The following is a 20801-nucleotide window of genomic DNA, read 5'->3' on the forward strand; positions in this document are numbered from 1 at the left end:
TGACTGACTTATGATTATCAAAATTATTTGGGAGTTACTAGGAGATGTCCCCCACGCTTGAGAAAATGAGGAAAGTAAGATTGCTTTTCAGAAGATGAGGAAGGAGACCGAAGGCTTCTCAGCCTGGCAATAATGTATCCAGAGAAAGACTGGATCATTTAGGAGGGAGAGTGAACATTCCAGGTACACCTGGTAACCTGATGAAGATCTAGCCTCCTGGGTTAAGTTTGCCCACAGGGAGAAATGAGCCGGCATTCAGCCTTCCCGTATGTAAGTCCCGTGGCAGTGACGTCCCTCTGTGATGACTAGATCAGCATTTGGCTCCTGTGCATTTCGGGTAGCCTGAGGCCTTTCATAAGAAAGGACAGAGCAAGGCAGACTTACCTTAGACAGTGTGCCCACAAATCTCCTGGAGGTCTTATTAAAATGCAGATTCGGATTCTTTAGGTCAGGGGTGGGGCCTGAGATGCTCCCAGGTGACGCTGATTCTGCTGGTCCCTAGACCACACTTTGACTAACAAAAGGCCCACACTACGGCTTCCAGTTACGCCTCTGCTTTCAACAAGGAGTCATCAATAATATTTATCATCCTCTTTCCTTTGGGGGCCGTAAGTTTCCAATTCAGAACCTGAGGCTTCTTGCCCAAGCACTCTACATCTAGGGGCAAACTTTTGACTTATTTCCTTTGTTTTGTTCTTTTATACCTAGACAGGGGCAATAATGGGTGTCTAAATCTCCCTCTTTCTAGTCCAGGGCAGATCCAGCAGGGGCACTGGCTAAATGGCCGCTTTAGCCAGTTATCCTGTCTGAGGCAGACTGACGCTGCAAGAAAAAAAAGCGTGTTAAACACAGGTCCTAGGAGAAGCCCAAAGGCAAAGCAAGGGAAGCTGGAGCAAAACTGGCTGGGTAAGTGCGAAGAGAACCCAGGAGGGTGGTGAAGAGATGGTGATGACTGCTTTGGAGCTAGGAGACCTCAGCTCATCTGGTAGACCCTGAACTGGTGGCTAGCACGATGGTATCATCACTCCTGTTACAGGCAAGGCTAAATTTGAATCAGAGGCCACTTACAAGCCATATTCAGACTTGAGTTTGCTGAAATAAGGGACAGGCAATGCAGAGCTTTTGAGGGCATTTTATTTCTGAGAAGTTTGGTTTGCTCCTCTGAGAACTGAGAGAAAGACGTTAATATAAGTGGATTATATAAAACAATTATAGACAAGATTAAAATTCATCTATAATCTTTAGATGAATGTTGTTATACAAGAATAAAGTACAACATATGAGAGGAAAATTAATTATCACTGTGTTAATTATCAAAGACCTTCAAATCTTAAAAACTTGTCCCTGTGTTTTTTTTCTCACAAGGGAAATCCTGTTATAATTCTTATATCCAAAAAAAGCCACTTTAATACCCCCCTTCTTCTGCATGCTAAGCGTCTTATTCAGTTACAAAACTGGAACATTTTCATCTTTCAGAAAGTTTTACTTAATTTTTTTGCATCCCACAAATAATGTTTAAAGCCGTTCAAAGTTTTAATTATTACAACCAACAACATAAGACGAAAACTTGTAATCTCTCAAAGTAAATCACAACAAATGCAAAGACTTTCTTTCAAAGGGAATTGTCTAAATAAAGGAAGAAAACTGTATTAAGCATAAGGTTGTCTGCCGCTCCATCATAACCAGTTGGCACACAATGGTGTGGGGTCTGGCAAACAACAGAGCACAGGCCTTCATCACGTAGTCTTGACTTTGACCTCATTGTATAGTCTGACTTTGATAAACCACTTTATCACTATTAGCTTCATTTTCTTCTCTGTAAAATGAGGGTTACACTAGTTGGTATCCAGTCCCAACGTTCCATTGATTCAGTAGAAGTCTCCTTTTGATTGCGAGAGCATGAAAAAGTATTTGCCATTTCCCATACCACTGAATGTCTTAGTAATTGGAGACCCAGAGAGGTGAAACAACTCACTCCCAGTGTTATAGGGGCAGAGCTAGGATCAAACTCCAGGAGGCCTGACTTCTAGCTAGGAACACTTTCTACAATATCATGCAACTTAAAATTCTTTCCAGGGACGAAATTTCCTGTTGTCAAAATGAAAATGCATCAAAGTAAACCACAGGAGACGTTGTTCTAACGTAATTTCCTCTAAGGAAGTGGTTCTATTTCTGGATGGCTCAATATAAATCATAACTGACTGATTATGGTCAAAGGTGTGGATGTAAATTATGCTAGAGAACCACATGAAAGCAGGTCAAGTTCTCTTATATAGTCAAAATGGCTAGTTTCAAGATTACACAGTACTGATCCTCTTGGTTTGTGAGTGACCTAAGGGCAGAGTCACTCACAAGGCAGAGGCCATGCCTGGTCCATCTGTATGGTTAGCCAAGGCAGGCATTCTGCAGCCAGGAGATCTTCCCACTGGGCAGGGCCATGGAGCAGGGCTGGGGCAAAGGAACAGAACTGCAGCCTTAGGGAGGGGAACCGAAAGGAAGGGCACTCTCAGGAGGACAAGGCAGGCTATGGAAGGAGATCTTACAATGGAACCCGGACGAGTCTGTCCTCTGCACAGGCACATGAGTAGGGATGTCAGGCAACCTCAACAAAAGTTCCAAACAACTAGGGGATGTAGATGGGGTGGTGGTGAAAAAAAGTAAACCCATTCCATTTTTTGTAGATATATCCTGTCCTTCCTCACTCTTCTTTTGAGAAAGTTTTAACATTATTATACACTTAGCCTTAGTGTACCTGAACACATTACTTGAAAATGAATACACTAGGCAGCAAGATTATTCATATATCTTTACGTAACATTTATATAACACTTAATATGTGTTATAAGTACATAAATCATTACATTAATAAAGACATTATTTATTACATTAATTAGTTAAATACATTAATTAATAAATATATTAATAATTTTGTAGTCATCACTCAAGCAGGATACATGTAGCACTGAGGGAAAGAGAATTTCACAGAAATCTCAGAGCAGTCATCCTTCAGAATGCAAGGCTAGCCTGGGGCTCAGGTTATTTCACTATCCCTTGTCATTTATTATCCCATTATTAATGGGAGTTTTTCATCTCTCTTATCTCTGTTTCTCCTCGTGTGTCTTCTCATATCTCCCCCTGCTGCCAACCAGTGAGTCTTTCAATATTTTCTCAAATTTCAGATTTCAGAAGTAGAGCCAAATTGATTCAAATAGCTTTCATTATGCCGATTGGTCAGAGCTTTGACGGCTGAGCAATCTCATTCTCACAGGCCAGTCTGTGGGTTTGTGGTTCTCGAATCAGGTCCCATGGCTAGTCCAACCAGTAGCCACCTCTGTTTATAGAATAGCTTGACTCCCACACGTTCCCTCAGTAGCGGGCTGGGTGAGGCAGGTTCCTCAGAAAACGATGGTGGGTGTGAAGTTACAGACGTAAAGAAGCAGGGGCTGTGTGGAATCTCTTCTAGTAAGGCGGCTGCAGTCCCCTCAGCTCCATCCAGTTCCCAGAGTAGCAGTGGCAGTGGATCCCGAGGCAGGCATCCAGTGTCAGGTTGGGGGATCCCTGACACGAGCTACAGTGTTTGGGCCTAGTGGCCACTGTGGCGTCTTCACCAGCTCAGCTCTAGGGTGTGCTTTTGGGCTTTGTTCCTGGCTACAGAACCACCAATCCTGGGTTCCCAGTCCTCCTAGAGTTTCTGTGAACCACAAATATCCTTTTAATAAAGTTATTTTCTGCTTAGCTCAGTTGATTTCTGTTGCTTGTAAGTGAGAACCCTAACTAATTCAGAGAGTAGTTATAGGAAGGATCAAAGGGTCAAAAGGTAGTTTTGCTGGCCTTGTCTGTGGCTCCCCACACCACTCCCAAGTCCGTGAATCTAAGTAACTTGCCCAAATTCATACAGCTGGCGGCATAGCCATTACTAAAACCACTAACACCTCCTGATTCTTAGCCCAGTTGATTTCCTTGTGAAAATTCTTGGGGACCTCTACCCCTGTCTTATACTTGGGAGTCAATTCATAGTTCCCTTAATTTATAGTATGTACTTTCTCATAATTCTCAGTTTCTTGAATTTACTGGATCTCAAATTCCATTTAATGGGTCTGAAATCCAACCAGTTAGGTGAGAGGGGGTGAGAGCTATCACAAATGGAAGAGTTGGCCTTACATGGGAGCTTGGATGAAGCACTCACTGTTAATGGGGACAATAAAGCACATAGGTAGAGAGAGATGTAGGCCAGTGAGTAGATTACATTGGTGAGAGGAGGTGGAAATTCTTTTTGGTTCCTCCAGTTTTCTCAGTGAAATAAAAAGCAATGTCATTAGCGGAGAGTGAGAGTGGGAAAAGGGTCTTAGAAGTTTGAGAAGGAGGAGGAGTTAAATGATGTTAGGGGAGGAGAGTAAATTGTCCAGGGAATTTAGCAGGGTTTCTGGGTACCACTGAGGGCCCACTTGAGGACTGAGGTCAGAAATTTAAAGTCAGATTAATTTAGCATGATTGTATGTTTTTCTCCAGCCATGCTCATACAAGATAATTATAATTCAAGGAATTAAGGAACTGAGAAACTAAGATGTTGGATGGATTATCTGTGTGTGTGTGTGTTCACGAATAGAATATATCATACATACTTTTCTGTTTCTTTGTTGATTTAACAATATATATTGGAGGTTATTACATATAGGACTGCCGTATACGTTTTACTGGCTGCAAGATATATGGGTGTGCTCATCCCTATGAGGAAATGGAGGCCCAGTGGTGAACAAAATTCATTGGCAATGTCTTTTTTTTTTTTTTTTTTGAGGAAGTTTAGCCCTCAGCTAACTACTGCCAATCCTCCTCTTTTCGCTGAGGAAGACTGGCCCTGAGCTAACATCCATGCTCATCCTCCTCTACTTTATACGTGGGATGCCTACCACAGCATGGCTTTTGCCAAGCAGTGCCATGTCCGCACCTGGAATCCGAACCGGTGAACCCTGGGCCGCTGAGAAGTGGAACGTGCGAACTTAACTGCTGTGCCACCTGGTTGGCCACATGCTCATAATTCTTTTGGTCTTTAGCCTAAGTATATATATGCCAAAACATTGTGTTCAGAAGTTACTTGGGTTAGCTCTTTTATTCTTTAATTTTGACCATACTCTGTGGTTTGACCTAGTTCATGATTTCAGTTAAGGGCTAATTCCATAGCCAAGGAAAATGCCAAACTAATTCATAGCCCAAACTGGAACCCATATCTAAGATCAGACTTGCTGACCAGTCCAAGCATATCAGTTCAGAAATCAGCTTACAATCCAGTCAGTATCCCAAAGTACCATCTCAATACAATGTGGTACCCAGAGTGGTAGTGACATAGATAGACAAGCATGTTGTCCTCAATTAAGAGATCAGCCCAACTCATAACATCGTTATGTGCCAGTCCAGCTTGACACAGAAACCAAATCACTCCTGACTAACCCAGATTAGAACCAAAGTCTGGTTTAGGGATGGCCCAGAGCCCGGAATATGATAGCTCATTTCCAGACTCACTCACTCATTATTTATTCAACAAGTATTTATTGTTGGCCTTCTAGGTTCCAGGCACTCGGGTAGGTATTAATGCTTATCTGGACATGGGAAGATTTCCAAGAGGCTTGCATCACCCTAGTGGCCTAAATGCAGAGTCCAGCTCCTCTTCCTGTTGTAGTCAACACTTCCAGACTAGTCATCTGATACATTCTCATAGATTTTTCTCATGACCTCATATTCTGCTTCATCCCCTTATGGCAACTTTTTATTACATAATAGCATGTCCCATCATGGCCCCACCCCATAACCTTTTGACCTAGTAGATATCTATACCTACTTATGACCATTTATTCAACAAATATTTATTAAATGTCTTCAGATTACCAGGGCCTAGAGACATGAAAATACTTTAAGTAACTCACAGTCTCTAATTCTACCAAAGGTGATTAATAAATTTTTTAAAAACTTACTGCAGCTCTATCATAAAGATATAAATTCTTTAATAAAGGTATCTTCAAAATTCTATGAGAGCCTAATGGAGGAGTTCTTAATGCTAGCAGGGTGTGGTTAGGGGAAGTGATTTTTCCACTCTTCTTTGAAGAATCTCTAGAAGCATCGTGAGAGAGAAACATAGTCAAAAAACAGAAGCAGTCTAAAGCCAAAGCATGCAGGCAGTAAGGAGAATAGGATGCTTCAAAGACAAATAGTTGGTGATGTTAATAGAATATCTTATCCTTTGGAGACATAATGGTTTATACCACTTGGGGATAATGGGATTTGTTCTAAACCTGACCCAAGGATGTTTGACACCAAGGATATTTATAAACATATAATAAGAATTACACCAATATTAGTGAATTTATTTGGAAAGTATCTTATGAATTAAATTAAATCCAATTTAATTCCTTGATTAGGAAATCAAAACTCTCAACTACATAATGGGGGCAAAATGCTTTGAGGTCAAATTGGCAGGATCAGAAGGAATGTTCTTAGGATTAAAATGGCAGCATATAAATATCCTGTTGCTTCCATCCTTATCAATGGATTTTCCAAAGTATGCATATCTTCTTATGTCATAGATTACCTTCCCCTCCTTTGACATGTTTCTTCGACATTGACTCACCTCTGTGTTATATGGAATTCCCCAAACCAGTGTCACTAACTTAAATGCCTATAAGAGTCAGGTGGATAAAGAGTGAAGTAGGCTACATGGGGACGGTGGTAAACTAAGAGTATCTGCCTTGTCCAAAGAGGGAAGCTGTTACCTTGCTCCAGCCAGAGGCTGCCATGTAGGAATGCAGGCTAATGGATGTCAGAATTCCAACATTTTCAAGAGAAGCCAGAAATTCTGATTTTTATTATGGAAACTCCCAAATTGGCAACTATAAAAAAGCCAACCCTGTATGCAGGCCGACAAAACACGTCTATGGGCCTGATTCTACCCCTGGGCACTAGTTTGTGATCTTTGTCCTAAAACTTTCCTACTTTAGTGTGATATCATACTTGAAGGAATGAAGGACTGTTCCATCCCCTTCTGACATGACTGAATTCCTAAATATGGACTCAACCCCTCTCTTCTTGTGAAGTACTATTTTTGACCACCCTCTGGTGATTTCAGAGTTTGCCCACCCCTTTAAGCATCAAGTTTCACCCCTCTCCTTATGATATCATGAACTGTACCAACAATCTTCCCCTCCATTCTTGAAGGTTGCCTGGCTGCACATTTTATGACATCATGAATTGCTCTATCACCTTGGAATGACAACTCATTCCTCCACTGCAATCCTTTGCATATTTCTTGGTATCATCCCCCTGTGACATCACTTGTTAACCTTATCCTAGGACGCAACCTGGGACGGGGACTGGGCAGATACAATCTGTATGGCATCACAAAAAGATGAGAATGTTTAGGAAAGTTCACGATGTCAGAAGAAAATGTGTGTGTTAACGGAGCTTTTAAAAAGAATCATGAAAGTTAGAGAAGGATGTTTAAATACTGTGATTTAGTTCTCTTTAGAGTGAGTAAAAGGTATCAACTCAGTTTTCCAAGCATTTCAGGTCAACTTTATCACGGTGAAGTTTTATAGGAGATCTCTAAAGAGACTCTGCTCTCTGGGTATATGGTCTGTTCCTTAGGGGTAGTGAGAGGTTATCTTTTACTAACTTTATGGAATGAAAATCCAGAGATTAGGAATAAGATTTATATAATTGCAGTCATTGCACATTTTAAGGTCTTTTGCTGGGAGGAAACAAAAATTATGAATTATGCACCCAGCATTTGTTTGCATACATTATTTAACAATGTTCTTTACTGCAGCATGACTGAACTTTATTTTCACTAAATTCTTGTAATTCACAGAATATATACTTCAGCATTCTTCTACTACTTTGTTTCTAGTTTATTCTTTTTTTTTTTTTTGGATACGATTGCTAAGTGGGAGTAGGATTATCATTAGGATATGATACAACTTTTTGGGTAGGGATAGTCTAATTTTTAAAGTAAGAGATTCTTGAAATTATGGTCATTGTAACATGGATCTAGATATTATGATTTACTATTATTAATATTTATCTCCTATATGTTAGTCACTATAATATCAGCAAGCAGAGGATACAATTTCCATTCTCTTTCTAAAGGTAAAAAAGATAAAAACAAAAATCGAATCCCTTTGCCAAAACACTGAGGAAAAAATCCCCAACAACATGAAGACCTAAGATAATTAGGTGATTTTCCTTTCATTCATTTATTCACTCATCCATTCCACAAATATGTGTTGATTGCCCACTATATGCATCAGACCCTGTCCTAGGCTCTGGGTAAATGGTGATAAACAAACCAAATGTGGTCTACACTCTCATGGATCTTATGGCTAGTGAGAGAGATAGACAAAAAACAAGGAAAGAAGTGCATATATACGCATATCTATATATGTAAATGAATTTCATATGTAGGTACATGTATAGATACATACACACACACTATTAGGGAGAGCAATGGGAAGGAGGAGAGGGAAATTACTTTTGATTGAGAGGTTAGAGTGGGTTTTTCCGAGGTAGTGGTGCTTGAGTTCTAATGGGATGAGAAGGATCTAGCCATGTAAAATGTAGGGAAAATAGTGGTTTACTGAAATGGGTACAGCCTGGGCAAAGGCCTTAGCTGGAAATGGTTTCTGAGAACAGAAAAACCAACATGGCTAGAGTATAGTGATTGAGAAGGAGAGTGGTGAGAAATGAGGTTCAACAGAAAGACAGGAGTCGTCATGAAGATAGATACAGTACGGAGTCTGGATTAGGAGCATTGTTTTCAAGTAGAGTAGTGCTACGTTTTTGTTTTTTTTGGTTTTTTTTTTGAGGAAGGTTAGCCCTGAGCTAACTTTCGCCACCAATCTTCCTCTTTTTGCTGAGGAAGATTGGCCATGAGATAACATCTGTGCCCATCTTCCTCTATTTTATATGTGGGACGCCTGACACAGCATGGCTTGATAAGCAGTGTGTAGGTCAGTGATGGGGATCCGAACCTGCAAACCCTGGGCCACCAAAGCGGAGTACATGAACTTAATGGCTATGGAACCAGCCTGGCCCCAGTAGTGCTATGCTTTAAAGATCACCCCCAAAATGCTGTATGGAGAATGGATTATAAGGGTTTAAAGTGGGAGTAGGACACTACTTTGGAGGCCATTTGCAGTATTCCAGTGAGAAATGATGATGACTTGGACTGGGTTGGTAGCAGGAGAGACAAAGAAGTAGATTATGTATTTTGGAAGTAGAAGTAACAGAACTTGCTGATGGATTAGATAGGTCGTATGAAGGAAAACTAAGACTCAGGGGTGACTCATAGGGTTTTGGCTTGAGCAATTGGCTGCATACCATTTACTGAAACGAGAAAGAGAGAGTGCTGAATAGGTTCAGCAAATGCTGAAGCAAATGCTAAGACAGAGTTAGGTATGCAAAAGGTTTACTAAGGAATAAAACTTGTAAAAGGAAAAGAGACAGAAGTAGAATTGTGTAGGAGGAGCTTGCAGATAGTGATGCAAATCTGACAAACTCTCCGCCACCCCAATGGGGACCTCCAGAGCAAAGACTGCCAGTTAGTGAAGTTCTGCGTTGGGGGAGGCCTTGTACTACCACTTTGCTTAGTCATTGGCTGGGAGCCTCCTCAAGAAGACTATGTCCTCAGTTATAGCCCAAGAAGAGTGCAACTTTGGTTCTAAGGCTGAGGCAAACCCCGAAGCAGGTAACAGCTTAAGGCTGTCAGCTCACCACACTCCTCATACTGGGCAGCCAGTCCTTTCTTGAAGATGGATGTTAGCAGCACATCTCCACATGTCCCACAGGAAACAACAAGTAGGAAAAGATCAGGAATTTAGTTTTAGACAAAAGGGGGCCTAAGATAGTTAATTAGACCATGCATTCCTCAAATATTTATTGAGTTTCTATGAATGGCGATTCAAATGGAAACGTCATGTACATAGTTAGAAGCAGTCTAGAGTTCAGAAAAGATGTTTGGGCCAGAGACATTTGAGAATTAGCATAAATATGATAGTTAAGGTCATGGAATGGCTGGGATCACCCAATAAGAGACAAATGGTTTTTAACCCTGAGAAGTATCACTTCTCTAGGGACTTTTTGGAGGCAATTTGGGTTGTCACATTGAGGGACAAAGGGGACACTACTGGCATTTAGTAGGTAGGGTCTAGGAATGTAAAACATCCTGAAGTGCATGGGAAATCCTGCCCAATGAAAAAGCATCAGACACAAAATGTCAATGGTGCCCCTGTGGAAAAATTGGCTATAGACAGAGCAGTGGTCCCAGAATGAACCCTTGGGACATTCTAACTTTTAGAAGTTGGATAACAGAGAAGAAGCTGGCAAAGGTGACTGAAAAGAGTATCTAGAAAGTTAGAAAGAAAACTAGAAGAGAATGGTGTCAGATGCCAAGAGTGGAAAGTGTTTCACGGAGAGAGACGTCAGCAGTAAAGAATGCTGCTGAACAGCTGAATAAGATGAGAAAAGAAAACTGTCCATTCAAAGGGGAGCTTAATAAGAGCAATCTCAGAGGAGTGGTGGAGATGGAAGTCAGATTGGCATAAATCAAGAGTAAAAGGGAGGAGAGCAAGAAGAGAAAGGAACATTTTAAAGGAATTTGAACAAATAATAAGCAGAGAAATAAGCTGAAGGGTGATTTGGGGTCAATGAAAGAATTTTATTTCAAATATTATATTATGAAAGTTTTAAACATACAGAAAAATTGAAATACTTTTGCAGTAAATATCACTAAGTTCTATAATTAACATTTTACTACACTTGTTGTATCACATTTTTAAAATCTATCCATAAGGTAGGGATTCTTAAGGATGGAAAACACTCCTACAGCATGTTTGTATGCCTAGAACGTGATTCGATAGCTAGGGAAGATTAGCGATATAGGAAAGAAAGGGGATGGCCAAGTGAGAAAACAAAGTCCTTGAGAACTGGGTGAGGGGAACAGGATTCAGAGCACAGGTAAAGCGTTTGCCTTTTGTTGTTACAGAGGGAAGAAAGAGGAAATGGTTACAGAATCATGTAGATTTGTGGATCTGATATTGGGAAAACATGGCAGACACCACACTATTGCCTAACTAACAGCTTAGACCCTCTTCTCTTGCTAAGAGAACCTAAAATTTGGCCCCAAAGGGCGCAGATCCAGAGGATTAACAGTGATTGGTCTAAGCCAGTCATGACTACTGCATTCACCTTTGTCAGACACTACTTTCCTGTCATATCTTGCAGCTAAGAGAATGGCCATATAACCTATTTCTGCTCAATGGAACTTAGGGGTTATTTGCTGAAGGGGCTTCAGTGAAAGCTTTTTCCTTTGCTGATAAAAGGAAAGGAAACTTCTCACATAAAAGGTTCTTTTGCTGCCCACTCCCTCCATGTTTTTCCTACTTTTGAATGGGGTCATGATTCATGATGTCAGGAAGTATGATAGCCGTCTTTCAACCTTCCATAAGCTTGAAGATGAAAAGCCAGAGCTGAGAAAAGGAAAGAGGCTGTGATGATACTGCTCAGCAGCTGAAGCAATGCCAACAACTACCTACCTTCAAATGGATTTTTATAGTAGAAAAATAAATTCCAATTCATTGAAGTCTCTGCAGTCAGGTTTTATGTCACTTTAGCTGAATACAGACACAGAATATGGGAGGAGTATGGCGGCTATTCCTTTTTTTCTGCTAAACACCTCTTCCTAGCTTGGTTCTAGTTACAGACTCTATTCCCTAGGACACAGGAGTGAATTCCTGACCTAAACAGGACTTAGATTCTTCCTACTGAGAATTTTAAACTTAATTAGGAACACCCAAAGGCAGAAGGAGTTAACCTGATTATCACTTCTAGAAAGAAGCCCCTGGAATCCCGCCCCTGGGATTCTTTTCCTCTCAGTCTGTCCATTATCCTTTCAATAAATCCCCTTTTTCTTTAAGTTAGCTGGAATTGGTGTCTGTTACTTTAAACTAGTGCTTCCAAACTAGGGGAGATTTTACTCCTCCATGGATATCTGGCAATGTCTGGAGATATTTTTCGTTGTCACTACTGGAGGTGGGTGTTATTAGGATCTAGAGAGTAGATACCAGGGATGCTGCTAACATCCTAAACATACAGGACAATCCCCCACAATAAAACATATTTGGCTCAAAGTGTCAACAGTGTTGCTGTTGAGAAACCTTGCTTTAAAACAAGAGTTCCTTAACTTGTACAAGGAGATTCTCAACAAAGTTGACTTACGGTCAGCTGAAAATGAGTAGGAAGGAAGAATGGGAAGTCTGAGGAGTAAGAAGATGTATGGAATGGTCTTTGAGGGTGTGGAAGAGAGAGCATGCTAGAGAAACATTGGAGGATTGCTGGGCAGTGGTTAGGGTCTATCTGAGGTTGGTGACCATGAATTTAGAGACATGGGTCAAATGATATTTCTCCTGCAAATGTAGAGCTACATTGGTACAGACAAGGAGAAGGCATATTTTGGGTTCATCTAGGGCTGGGTTTTTGTCAAGTAGGAGCAACGGGGTGAAAGAAAGGCAAGGGAGTTGACGTTTGTATGGGACTTATTTTACTGATGAACCAGAGAAATTAAGCTGGATAGTGAGAGAAGAAATAACAAGAGAGAATTGATAATAAAAACTGATGGGAAAGAAAAGAGAACAATCCCATTTATAATTGCATCAAAAAAAATAAAACACCTAGGAATAAATTCAACCAAGGAGGTGAAAGACCTGTACACTGAAAACCCTAAGACATTAATGAAAGAAACGAAAGAAGATACAAATAAATGGAAAGATATTCTGTGCTCTTGGATTGGAAGAATTAATATTGATAAAACATCCATACTACCCAAAGCAATCTACAGATTCAATGCAATCTCTATGGAAATTCCAATGGCATTTTTCACAGAAATAGAACAAATAGTCCTAAAATTTGTGTGTGTTGACTCAAATAAAGAGTCTGGGTAAAGGTCGATTAAAGGAGTTTATTTGATGGTCAAAATGAGCAATTTGAATCCCAGGAAATAGTCCAACAGAGTATTCTAAGGAATGATAGAGTTTATATACTTTTTTAACAAAGTAGCGTATGTGCAGGAAAGGGCTTACACAACTGATAGTCATCCACTTCAAGGATAATATGAACTTCTGGTTTTATATCAAATGAGGCTTGTAATGTTGGTGTTATCTATGTGTGGAAGGAGGCAAGGACCATGGTCATTACTTTTTCCCTCAATCTCTGAGAAACGCAGCTGGGACGTGTGAGAGCGGGACACCCATTACCTCTTTCCTGTTGCTGATTCATCCTGCTGGCATCTTCAGTCCTCAGATGAGGGGTTTCAAGGTCATTTAGACACAGGCTTATGAGGCCTGCATGGCTGCTTCACAGTACAGCATGGATTTCTGTACTGACTTTAAGCCTATGCAGCTTGCTTGCTCAATTCACCTGTTAGACAAGAGAGAGGACTCCCAGTTTCGTCCACATGTGTAACCACAAAAGACCCTGAACAGCCAAAGCAACTTGAGAAAGAAGAACAAAGGCGGAGGCATCACACTTCCTGATTTCAAACTATATTATAAAGCTATAGTAATCAAAACAGTATGATATTGGCATAAAACAGACACAATAGATCAATGGAACAGAATAGAGGACCCAGAAATAAACCCATGTATATACGGTCAATTAATTTACAATAAAGGAGCCAGGAATATACACTTGGGCAAGGATAGTCTCTACAATAAATGGAGTTAGGTAAACTGGACAGTCACATGCAAAGGAATGAAATTGGACAACTATCTGACACCATACACAAAAATCAACTCAAAATGGGTTAAAGATATGAATGCAAGACCTGAAACCAGAAAATTTTTAGAAGAAAACATAGGTGGTAAACTGTTTTTTTTCTTCTTCTTCTTCTTCTTCTTCTTCTCCCCAAAGCCCCCCAGTACATAGTTGTATATTCTAGTCATAGGTTCTTCTGGTTGTGGTATGTGGGACACCACCTCAGCATGGCTTGACGAACAGTGCCATGTCTGCACCCAGGATCTGAACCGGTGAAACCCTGGGCAGCCAAAGCAGAGTGTGTGAACTTAACGACTCAGCCACAGGGCCGGTCCCAGTGGTAAACTTCTTAACATCAGTCTTGGGAGTAATTTTTTGGATTTGACACCAAAAGCAAAGGCAACAAAAGCAAAAATAAACAAGTGGGACTACACCAAACTAAAAAGCTTCTGCACAGCAAAGGAAACCACCAACAAAATGAAAAGGCAACCTACGGAAAGGGAGAAAATATTTGCAAATCATACATCTGATAAGGGGTTAATATCCAAATATATAAATAACTGCTACAACTCAATAGCAAAAACCCCCCCAAATAATCTAATTTAAAAGTGGTAAAAGGACCTGAATAGACATTTTTCCAAAAAAAGATAGTCAGATGGCCAGCAAGAGTATGTAAAGGCCCTCAGCATCACTAATCTTCAGGGAAAGCAAATCAAAATCACAGTGAGATATCACCCCACACCTGTTAGAATGGCTATTATCAAAAAGACAGGAAATAACAAGTGCTGGTGAGAATGTGGAGAAGTGGGAACACCAGTGCACTGTTGGTGCGAATGTAAATGGGTGCAGCCGCTGGGGAAAACAGTATGGAGGTTTCTCAAAAAGTTAAAAATAGAACTACCATCTGATCCAGCAATTCCACTTCTGGGTATTTATCTGAAGAAAATGAAAACACTATCTTGAAAAGCTATCTGCACCCCCACGTTCATTGCAGCATTATTCACAATAGCTAACATATGGAAATAACCTAAGTGCCCATTGATGGATGAATGGATAAAGAAAATGTGGTATACATATATATACATTGGAATATTACAATATTACAAGGTAAATAATGTTACAATGGAATATTATTTAGCCAAAAAACGAAGAAAATCCTGCCACTTGTGACAACATGGATGGACCTTGAGGGCATTAAAAGAAGTCAGACAGAGAAAGACAAATACCATATGATCTCACTTACATGTGGAATCTAAAAAAAAAGAAACCAAACTCACAGATACAGAGAAGAAACCGGTGGTTGCCAGAGGTGGGGGATGGGAAGTAGGTGAAAGTTGGAGGGGGTCAAAAGGTACAAACTTCCAGTTATAAAATAAATAAGTCATGGAGATATAAAGTACAGCATGGTAACTATAGTTAAAAATACTGTATCACATATTTGAAAGTTGCTAAGAGTGAATCTTAAAAAGTCTCATCACAAGAAAAAAAATTTGTAACTACAGTATGTGTGGTGATGGATGTTAACTAGACTTCTTGTGGTGACCGTTTCACAATATACACATACTGAATCTGTAATATCGAAACATGTACACCTGAAGCTAATATAATGTTATATGTCAAATTATATTTCAATTAAAAAAAAAGAAAAAAACCCTGATGGGATCAAGTAGATTCAGGGGCCAGCAGTATTGGTATCACCCTAGAGCTTATTAGAAACGCAGAATCTCAGCTCTCAGTGTAGATCTACTGAATCAGAATCTGCATTTTAACAAGACCTCTAGCTGATTTTTATGCACTGAAAATTAATAAAGTGAAACCTCACTAAAAGGGAGTCAGGAGACCAGAAGGGGGAGCTCTCATGCAGTACCACCCATATAAATTGAACTGAAGAACTGTCAATTACAGACCGCAACAGAAGAATCATCAACAGGAAAGAATCACCAATTACAGGACCCAACTGGAGAAGATGTACATTGCATCTCCTATAAGAAATCAGGGCTGGCCCAGTGGAGCAGTGGTTAAGTGCGTACATTCTGCTTTGGCAGCACGGGGTTTGCCGGTTTGGATCCTGGGTGTGGACATGGCACCGCTTGGCAAGCCGTGCTGTTGTAAGCATCCCACATATAAAGTAGAGGAAGATGGGCATGGATGTGAGCTCAGGGCCAGTCTTCCTCAAAAAAAGAGGAGGATTGGCAGCCGATGTTAGCTGAGGGCTAATCTTCCTCAAGAAAAGAAAAGAAAAAACTACACTGGGGCTGGCCCTGTGGCACAGGGGTTAAGTTCACCAGGGTTTTGCCGGTTTGGATCCTGGGCAAGGACATGGCACTGCTCATCAAGCCATGCTGAGGTGGCATCCCACATGCCACAACTAGAAGGACCTACAACTAAAAATATACAACTATGTATTGGGGGCTTTGGGGAGAAAAAGGAAAAATAAAATCTTAAAAAAAAAAAAAAAAAAGAAATCAACTACCAGCACCCCAGCAACAGCCAATGAGAAACCATCACTCTTACTTTCCACCAGTGGACTTCCGTTTCAAACAACTCCTCCCAACGTCCTCCTATTTCCCTATAAAATAATGTTCCTCTCCTTTGCTTGCTGGGCTTGCCCATGGCTTTTGCTATAGCTTGCTTGTCCTGAATTGCAATTCCCCTGCTATTCTAGAATAAACCCATCTTTCTGGTAAAACAACTGGCTGTTTCCTTTTTAAGGTTGACAACACATTAAAGTCCGAGAAGCCACGGATTAGAGGATTGGGTGAAGGTGGAAATCTTTGCACTGGGGATACTGAGAAGATGATTGTGGGTGAATTATCTAGATCATGCGTTAGCCATTTTTTTCTGTAAAGAGACAGTAGTAAATATCTTTGGCTTTGAGGGCCGTACAATCTCTGTCACAACCACTCAACCCTGCCATCGTAGTATAAAAGCAAGCAGAGCCCATACATAAACAAATGGTGTGGCTGTTGAGTATGGCTGTGTTCCAATAAAACCATTTACAAAAAGAGGCAGCTGGTTGATTTGGTCCTAGAGCCTCAGTTTGTTGACCCTTGATAAAACTAGTACGTCTTGGCTCCCATGTAGAGTGTACTGTAGACTTTATTTGTTCCTGATTACTTACTGTCTCTTGCGAGTAAGTACTACCATCTCCCTCTCCCCTCTTCTGAACACAATGAAAAACTTGCCAGTTCTTGTTCCGTGGGATCCTAGAAGGAGTGAGAAAGGGAAGACTTGAAGAATTAACAAGCCAGAATCTCCTTGACACCATATATATACATATTTTTCCTGGAGTACCAACAGATGTCATATGGGGCAGGCTTCACATCAGCCAGTTTTCTGGAGTTATTTCCCTTTTATTTTCTCTTGGCCGCCAGGAAACTCATTTTGAGCATTTCAGCTGAGCCAAGGGAAATTAAGGAAAGATATTTTACCCTTGCTTAGACCAGGCTGAGTAACGGCCCCTCGATGGCAGTGGCAGTGGTAATCAGAAAGGGGTTCAAAGGTAACAGGCTGGGGTTTGGGGTGAGTGGGTGGAAGAGAAGTAATATCTATTGAGCATCTCCTCTCTAACACTTTGCATACATCATTTGAATCCTTACAGTAAGTTCAGCATTATGATCCCAGGGTACAGATGGAGATACTGAGACCAACATGTTAGCAAACATCAAAAGAGCACTTTCTGTGTGCTAGGCACTGCTCTAACTGCTTTACAAATACAAACTCATTTAATCTTCATGGCTATTTGATGTGGGAACTATTGTTGCCTTCATGTTAGAGATGAGGAAGCTATGCCATGGAGAGAATTTAAGTAACTTGCCAGAGGACATTCAGCTAATAAAGGTGGAACTGGGTTTTTAATCCAGGCAGGGCTGGAACCCAGTTCTGACTCCAAAGACTTGTTTTTTCCCTTGTACAGTGTAGTGGTGTGTTCTTCAGTCCTCTTCCCCATCAGGAGATTCTCCATCAGTGCTGAGCCCCCAAGTTTTGGGTTTTACCTACTAAGTAAAGCAACATTTCCTTATAAGTCCCTCAGACCATAGGATGTTTCCAGGGGTCACTATCAACATTATTCTTCCCTACTACAAAATGACTTTTATGAGTATAAGAGATGCTGTTGCCTGCTTTATATGCATATGACATTCTGAAGTATTTTCGTCAGAGGTTTCTCCTAATCCTGCATCTTGCTCTTTCATCTGTTTGCCCTGTCTTCCTTGTCTTCTCTTTTTCCTTCACCCCAAAATATTGCTTAGAATGATGCTGGCATCCCAATCACCAAGTGCGTGTTCATTACCCTTTTCCTTTCATTGCATTGTTGGACGAATCCAGTCTTCTGGTTTTCCATCCTTCATTTCCATTGGATTACTATAAGTAATCTAGACAGATTATTACAGATCTTTCAGGGTCTCCCCTTAAAGAGTCTGTCCCAAATTTTAGGGCCTGGATCAGGTACTGTTTCACCCTGTGGTAGATAATGGGTAATACAAATGTGCAAGGTAGTTTCTGCCTTTAATGTATTTACAGTTTAGTGTTTTCCACAGTGCCGGGATGTGGTACTGTCTTCTGATCTGACTCTAACATTGGTTATTAACGTGTGGGGGCCTGCAATTGGCCACCCCAAGATATGTCTCTTTGGCATGATGATTATTTGGGGCTGGTTACTTTGCAGACAGGAAAGCAACTGAAAAGTAGAATTTACTTACCCTTTGCAAGAGATGTTTACATTGTAAAGGAAATCTTCATCTGTAAAGATATCTCCCTCTGTACCAGGAAGAATGGGGGAAGCCCTTATCTCTAGAAACTCTTAATCAGTGGGGAAGGCAAGGACTTAAATCTGCATTTGTTTATTGTGCTTGTCTGGTAACCTCCTGTAACTGACTCCCCCCACCCTCAACATCCTCCTTTGTCTTTAGCTGGATGTGATATTTAAGGTGGTGGTTTCAGCCATTTTGGCAAGTTGCTCAGCTTGCCTGAGCCTCTCCCATGTATACATTGACAAATAGAAATGGCAAGTAATAGGATATATTGGTGTACATGAGGAAGCCATTTGGTGTAAACCTAATTTGGCCTGACTTTGCTTTTTTCCAAAAGGGCCTGACTGTGGCCATTGAGCACGCACTGTATATCTGCTTTAAAACATTACTATGGCAAGAACAAATGGCCTTAAGATAAAGGTGCAACTTCCCCCCCGCAATGGTATTTCCTTAAGGATAAGCATCTTTCCTTAGGCTAGGAACTGATTGCTGCACTCACCTTTCACCACCCAGCTCACCTGTGACCACCCAGCTGGAGACAACAGACCTGCCACCCTGCTGTGTTCACTGAGACAGCAGACCTATCTGCTGTTTCCATGAATCGCTGTGCCGACAGAGCAGTCTCGCGACTACTGTAAAAGAGACATTTCAATCCTACGTGAAACATCCTGTTTGGGGGTATACAGCCACTCTGTGAACCCCACTTCTTCGGTGCCCTTTCTTCCTTTGGGAAGAAAGTCACCGGGCCATGGTCCTCAGATTTTAGATAAAGCTTTGTTTAATTTTCTTCTGCTATTCTGTCTCATGTGAATTTAATTCATTCTCCGGCCAGAAGAACCCAGAGAGGGTAGAGGAAATGTCTTCCTCCCCTACAAACGATACAAAACCAATACCTAAATAATCATATTTCTCATGTTTTTCACATTGAAATTCAGAGCTCCTACACCATAGCCTCTTGAATGTCCTCTTTCTCTCATGCTTTCACTCTTTAATCTATCCGTTGGAACTGAAGATTATTATTCTCCTTACATTCACCGCTGCTATTAAACCTTCAGTTGAGGAAGAGTCAACATTCTAGGACTTTCACGATGATAAGGGAGATAGTTTGAGATTTTGATTTAAACAAAATGGACAAAAGCTTCCTCCTGAACCTTAAAAAGGAGCTTAACCTCGAGGCACTATGCTAAGCATGTAGAGGAGAGGAGTACGAGAGTAAACATTGCAAGATTGGAATCCAGAGACTTGAATTATGGTCTTAGCGGGGCCACTAAAGTGAGAAGGCTAATATTTACTAAGCACTTACTATGTGCCAGTCACTTTTCTATTGACATGTTATGCTGTAAGGTGGGAACTATTATTACCCCATTTTACAGACAAGGAGACTGAGGCACAGGGTGCTTAAGGAACTTGCCCCTACTCGCGGAGTTGGTTTGCGATAAGCCAAGTCCGGTTTGGCGACACAGGCAGTCTGACTTCAGATTAGTGCACTTAGCTACAACCCCTAATACTTCCTGATAAAAAGGAAGCTACCAGGACTCACATACCCATCAGGTTCTGTACTGGTTTTCTGGAAGGTTATCTGATCTCCAGTAACACCCCTGAGGTAGACGATACCATTTTTTACAAGGGAGAAAACTAAGGCTCAGGAAGGTGCTATTATTACGCAGATTCAAGATTCAAAATCAGCCTCGAGGCTCCAAAAGCTTCTCCATCCCTCGACCCTCGTATATCTTCGAGCCTCAGTTTCCCCATCTTTAAAGTGAAGGGCGTGGAGTAGATGTCTCAGTTCTACGGGGGGGAGGGTGTAGAGAAAAGAGACCTGTCCGCAGACGGGTGGGACAGAAGGTGGAGTAAACAGCAATCGAGCCACAGTGGCCGAGGGACCGGCACGAGCGGGGCGGGCGAGTTACAAAGACGAGGAGGATTCCCGCGGCGGAGGAGGCCGGGGCTTAGACCCAGCCGGGCCTGTGGGCGAAAACGCGCCTGCAGCCCGTCTCTGCCCCGCCCGGGCGCTGCCGGCGCGGGCCACCGGCCAAGCGGGAGGAGATCCCCGGGTTTTGTCCCGGTCCCGGGACAGCACCTCACCCGCCCAAATCTTGCTCCACAACGCTCGAGAAGGAAGGGGCGCGGTTTCCCCGCCCGCGTCGCAGAGCGCCACGTCCCTCTTGGCTCAGCCGCCCCCAGGCTCCTGCGCGTACGCGCCGCACGCTGCCCGCCTCCCCGCCGGCCCGCACCGCCTCGCCTCCGCCCCCGCCAATC

The 20801-nt window shown here is 41.6% G+C and overlaps 1 long non-coding RNA gene across 1 annotated transcript; it reads right to left on the bottom strand.

Annotated features, from left to right (window-relative positions):
- Window positions 1-1114: 1114 nt before the first annotated feature.
- On the bottom strand, window positions 1115-20774 carry LOC106783410 (uncharacterized). The gene is made up of 4 exons (XR_001381176.3): window positions 20628-20774; window positions 16913-16997; window positions 13293-13455; window positions 1115-3691 (listed from the first exon to the last, which is right to left on the bottom strand). It is a non-coding gene; the product is annotated as an uncharacterized lncRNA (long non-coding RNA).
- Between the last annotated feature and the right edge of the window lie 27 nt (window positions 20775-20801).

This window comes from Equus caballus, chromosome 7, assembly GCF_041296265.1.
Source record: "Equus caballus isolate H_3958 breed thoroughbred chromosome 7, TB-T2T, whole genome shotgun sequence".
In the NCBI taxonomy this organism is placed as follows: Eukaryota; Metazoa; Chordata; class Mammalia; order Perissodactyla; family Equidae; genus Equus; species Equus caballus.